We start from the raw sequence: 6000 nt of genomic DNA on the forward strand, positions 1-6000 counted from the left end.
CAGTAACTTGATGCAACGACTTGGATGGCTTATCCCAGACACCAGCCTTAACTCGCTTGTCGTTAATCTCGGCAGCGAGTAGGTAAGTTTCCTCGATTGATGCGGGTTTGGCGGCGAACACAAAATCTGCAACACAATCCGGAAGAGCACGGATGTATTTCTTGATGGTCATCTCGGGAGTCTTGACCTGGTCTGGACAGATAATGCTCAGTTGTTTGAAACGGGCGGTGAGACCAGCGTTGTCGCCCTCCTTCTGCTTGATGGTCCAGAACTCATCCTCCAACTTTTGGCGTTCGTGGGGAGGACAGAACTCGTCCAGCATGATAGCCTTCAGTTCCTCCCACGTCAGCTCGTAGGCAGCGTCGTTCCCGCGCTTATTCCTTTCGGCTGTCCACCAGTCCAATGCCCGCGACTGGAAGACACCGGTAGCATTGAGAGTTCGAAGATGATCCGGGCATCCGCTTTGACGAAGGGTAACTTCCACAGAGTCAAACCAGTGAAATAAGCCTGTAGGGCCCTCTTCACCGGTGAACTCCTTCGGTCCACATGCCTTAAATTGCTTGAAACTGAACGGAGCTTTGCTGGATTCAGTGAGGGTTCGGGATTCTTCCGACGACTTGCTGGTGTTTTCGTACACCTCGCTGACAGCTTTCGCTACAGACCTTGAGATGAGCTTGGCGAGACGTCGGTCTCTCTTTTCCTGACGGGAAAGGTTTTGGCGAGTTCTTGATGATGACGACATGGTCTGCAATAGACATCGCCATAGGGCTCAACACAACGAATTCGAATCTCGCACGTCTTAGTTTACTAAAGCTTAGAATCACGTCGCATCTCACGTCACGTAACACATATAAACACATAAGCACATAATCATAGAGGCACATAAGCACAGAAGCAATTAGAGCACATAAGCAATTAAGCAAATAGAGCACTTAATTTCCTAAACACGTACGCAATTTTATCACAGAGGCTGTCAGAAAACAGAAACCTATAACCACAAGTCGAGTGTCGTTCGTTTTGCATATCGGATAGCATCACATTGTATCTTAGTCGTATAGCGTAGCATAGCATACTGGTTTCGTTTAGATCACATCAACAGGGATTTGAATCGAGATAGGATAGCAACAAAGGTCACGCAGATTGATAACAAATGGAGCAATCAACGAATCTTAAAACACGTAAACAGGTAAATCATATAAAATCAACAAAGCAACACTCAAAATCGGAAAATGGATTGTCTGCGGCTACTAGACTTTGACTAACCATGGCAATTTAACTATTCACAGTTGACTTGTCGTCACTTTTGACTCTAGGGGACATGTTTCTGCCTCGATTCTTGGGCGTTATGCATGCGCATTCTAGGCCGTACTCGTGAGTTCAGGTCGTTGGAGTCCGTCAATTGCCTTGGTGAGATAAAATAAAGTCGGAATAACTGCCAAGGTTAGGGTTTCACCCCTAGCTCAGCAATTTCTTCCTTGTTTTAAGAAAATTTAGGGAAAAGTTTTCATCAAATTACGGGTTTCAGCCCTGATTTGGTATAATTCTCCCCCGTTTGTTGATAGAAATCGCACAAAATAATTGGCAAAAATTTGTAATTTAGGCAGGAATTCGCGGGTTTCACTCCTAATCCCGTCCAAACTACAAAATTTGGCTCGGAGTTCGGATGTAATGATAGAATAGAAGTGAACAACATAAAATAAGCACATGAACTTGGTCTCTTGGTTCCTAACTATAGTCTAGGTCTCTAAGACAGCGATCCGGACTAGATCGTGTCTAACCTAATTCCCTATAGTTATGGCTCTGATACCAATCTGTCACACCCCAACCGATGGCGGAATCATCGGGGCGCGGCACTGAGCGAAACAGATTGTTCAGAAGTTTCCATAACAACTATCATACAATTCAGTTATATAACACGTCCCATACCGTGTCCCAAATAATAACAAGTTATCATAGAAATCAACTAAACTATATGGGAACTGTTCCGACAACTCAAATCCTTAATTATTACAGACCGAATTAAATATTGTTTTAAGACTTCTAGACGGCTAACTGTAGATCTTACTGACTACAGGTGCCAGTACAAGATCTACAGAGAATTATGGCCCTGGAGCAGGTATGTGGACACTGTCCTAAGGTCACAGGCTCCTAGAAGCTTATTATTGCCTCGCTTCCCTAGCACGCTAGTAGCTTAAACACCTGTCACATACGTTAAAATAAAAGTCAATACATATAATGTAAAGGTGAGTACACAAGTTTGATATAGCATATAAAGTTCGAAAAGTTTACGCATAACCAAGCACGTACACAAGGGCAAACGATGCATGTAAATTATCAACATGGGACCATCGATACCAACGACTTCGAGTTGACTGTCCGAGACAGTTCGCAATACATGATTACCACCGTAATCCATGCAAGTAATTGTCCTTAGCAACCCCCGTGTGAACGGGTGCTGAGTCCAAACTATAGTACTACGTTGCTAAAGCAGGCAGATAGCACTCCACGTGTAAACATAATAAACAGCAATCATTTAATCAAGTATTACATGCAAGTAGGTTAGCGTTCAAATAGTTTGTGTTGTTTGTGAATTTGATAGATTACGTATGTAACACCCAAAAGTGCTGAAAGCAAAAAGGGATCGAGTATACTCACAGTGGTTGATCGTGGATTGAGAGGAGCACTGAGAATAGGTTAGCCTGAATAGTTCGATAACAATACAATGAGTAATGCGGAAAAAGTGAACAGTGGAAACTGGATCGGATAGACCATTCGATCGGACGGCTGTTCGATCGAGTGGGCTGTTCGATTGGGTTAAAGTTCGTTCGAACGTCCCGTTCGATCGGCCGGCTGGCTCGATCGGCTGGTTCCTTCAAGTGGATTGTTTCTTCCTTTGATGTGAAGGATGTGTTTGTGTATGATGGTTTGTACTTTTGAAGTTTTTGCAGCATTACCTTTCAAGTTGGCCGATCGAACAGTCCGTTCGATCGGTTGGTCCAACCGATCGGTTAGCATTGCACACTTGGCAAATTGTCACTCGATCGGGTGGCATGCTCGATCGGGTGACATCCAAATGTTTCGAAGAGGTTTAGCGTTGAGGTGTAGTATCCCATGATTCGATGAGTAATGTTTACAATCGAGTGGCTCGATCGATCGAACAGAACCCTGTCAATGCTACACCTCATGAGTTTGTGGGTCCAGATGCTAGTCGATCGATTAGCCTAGTCGATCGGCTGGCGTAGTCGTTCGGTTGGGCTGTTCGATCGAACAGCCTAGCCGTTCGGCCAGCTTCTCGATTCGGTTAACCTATCACTTAACACTTGGTTATTCCCGTTAATTGTTGATGTTTTAGAGATATTTTGACTACGAGTTGAACCATAAAACCTCAGTCTCTACTTGACTCACTGACTCGGCTGGAATCACCCAAGTCCGGTCAGGGGGCGTTTCAGGACCTAAGTCCAACGTTTAACTCGTAATCGGTAAATCTCGCGGTAGAACCCGGATCTTGAACCATGTGTTTGTTTAGAATGATTTATAAGTCGGTTCAAGCTTCGTTTTCACCGGTTGAGTGTAAAAGAGTTGAAAGATAGATGAAAACCCATCTTCCAATCCTTTTCCACCGTGAAATGTTAAGATCTTTGGTAGATTTTAGGTTATTTATGTGGAAATCGGTTAGATCTAAGCTATTCATGGTGGAATGATGTCAAAACTTAGTGTTCTTGAAGAACACATGATGACATCACCCAAGAACACCTAGATCTTGGTGATTTCATGGATGAAATCCAAGTTTTGAAAGATAGAAAGATGTAGAATCGATTAATGAACAAAAACGTACAAGGATTAGAGCGAAATACTTACAGGTTTGAGAGAAATCTGAGATTTAGTGAGAAGAAGAGGCTGGTCGGTCAGAGCTTTTCCAAAAGTGGAAAGCTTGACAAGGACAGCCCTATTTATAGGCTTCCAAAAGTGGAAAGGGTTGGCTGATCGAACAGCATCCCTGATCGAGCGGCTGCCCGATCGAACAGCCTGTTCGATCGGCTAGCCTGTTCGATCAGGTTGCCCTGTTCGATCGGCTTGCCTGGTTTTGAGTGTTTCGCGACGATTTTTGATATTTCGAGTTCGATAGTTGAGGAGTAGAGTAGGATAGAGTTTCTATTCAAATTACTTTCAGTCCCAACTACTATATCTAACATACAAGCATCCTTACAACCTATTTTCAAAGTCGGTTTCGATTGAGTTTGATTATCCTTCGATTCTTGATTGATTTTGATTGATTCACCACACACCTTAACATAAAGTAAGCATGCACAAGTAACACGTAAGGCACACACACACGTATAAAAGCATTAAAATTATCCACACTTGAGTTCGATGATTGATTTGATTAGCTTGATTATTGATTGACTAGCTTTATTGCATTGTTACTTCCTATCATTCACAGTCGGTCGTTGATTCACAGTTCGATTATCGGCCGATTAGTTTGATTATACAACACTTACTCCAAATAATATGAAAATCAAAATGAAACTAGAGTAAAATTTATCTTTATTGACCTTTAATTCCAATAACAGTCAACTCTTGACTTTGACTTTGACCTTTGGGAGAAACACGGGGTGTTACAGTTCTGCCCTAATTTCTGCCTGAAGAATTATAGTTCTACCCCTAATTTCAACAAGTTTAGGGTTAAAATTCTCCCCTAATTTCAACCTAAATCACATAAATTGTAGCCCTAAATTAAACCTAAAGATAGAAAAACACATACCTTTAACCTTATGAAGATTGAAGAAGTCAAACAAGACCACAACAAGTAGCGCAGCAGCTTGCAGTCGAACAAGAGCAGGCACAGCAGCAGCCGGTCAATCCCATAGCATAATCTAATAACAAATTAACAAATCACCCCAAATTTCAAGTTAACATAAAGATTTAACAAGTTTAGGGCAAAAATTCGGCCCTAATTTCACCCCAAATGTCAACCAAAATCACATATATTGCAACCCTAAATTAAACCTAAAGATTAAAAACACATACCTTATGAAGATTCAAGAAGAATTCGTCGAAGATTGACAATTTCAACAAGTTTAGGGCTAAAATTCACCCCCAATTTCAACCTAAATCATATAAATTGAAGTCCTAGATTAAACCTAAAGATAATTGAAGAAGTCGAACAAGTACAAGACCACACATACCTGAGGATGAGCCGTGATTCGTGAAGAAATCGAGCAAGTTCAAGACCCCTGCCCTCGGACTCGAACAACAACAGCAGGTCAGCAGCGATTTGGGGTTTCTTTCCCCCCTTCTGTTCTGTGCGTGCGACTGGTTATACTCGTATTCCACCAGGACTGAATTTGGGTTTTTTTTTTGGATGGTGGGCTTTTATTTTGGGCTTGTATGATTTTGGTGTATAATAAATTGATTTGGGCTAATTAAGTATTTTATTTGGGCTACATAATAGAAAACCGGGGGTCGAATACGTATATACAAAAAAAAATTTATAAAATCGAGGGGGTCGAACACGTATATACATATTTTTTTTTAAATTTGGGGGGGTGAAAACGTATATCCCTAAAAATTTCTATACGAAAAACACATACGTAACACTACTAACCGAAAAGTTCGGGGGGGCGCGCGCCCCCTCCCCGCCCCTTACATGCTGCGCCCTTGGCCGCATGATGATCTTGACTCATTAGTTCATGTCTGGTCGGATGAGGATCTTGCATATGTCCTTGAAGAATACGATCAATGCAGTGAAGATTTGAAGATCAGAGCCATTCTTGATGACACACTAAGGTTTTCTTGGGCTAATGACGAGTTGTATTGTTTTCGGCCTAAGGATTTTATCATGCAAGTCCACACAACTGAGGCTAGTCGTTGATGTTTCAATCACAAGTTAACGTGTGATGTTGCATAGTAGAATTGAGGACATTGAATCATGGTTATTTCTTGATCGTTTTATGTAAGTTTCTTGAATGTTTGAATTGGAGATGAAATGAATGGCTAGTT

The 6000-nt window shown here is 41.9% G+C and overlaps 1 long non-coding RNA gene across 1 annotated transcript; it reads right to left on the bottom strand.

Annotated features, from left to right (window-relative positions):
- Positions 1 to 4620: 4620 nt before the first annotated feature.
- On the bottom strand, positions 4621 to 5659 carry LOC110906260. The gene is made up of 3 exons (XR_002573783.2): positions 5187 to 5659; positions 5029 to 5108; positions 4621 to 4874 (listed from the first exon to the last, which is right to left on the bottom strand). It is a non-coding gene; the product is annotated as an uncharacterized LOC110906260 (long non-coding RNA).
- Positions 5660 to 6000: the final 341 nt, after the last annotated feature.

Source organism: Helianthus annuus, chromosome 14 (assembly GCF_002127325.2).
Source record: "Helianthus annuus cultivar XRQ/B chromosome 14, HanXRQr2.0-SUNRISE, whole genome shotgun sequence".
In the NCBI taxonomy this organism is placed as follows: Eukaryota; Viridiplantae; Streptophyta; class Magnoliopsida; order Asterales; family Asteraceae; genus Helianthus; species Helianthus annuus.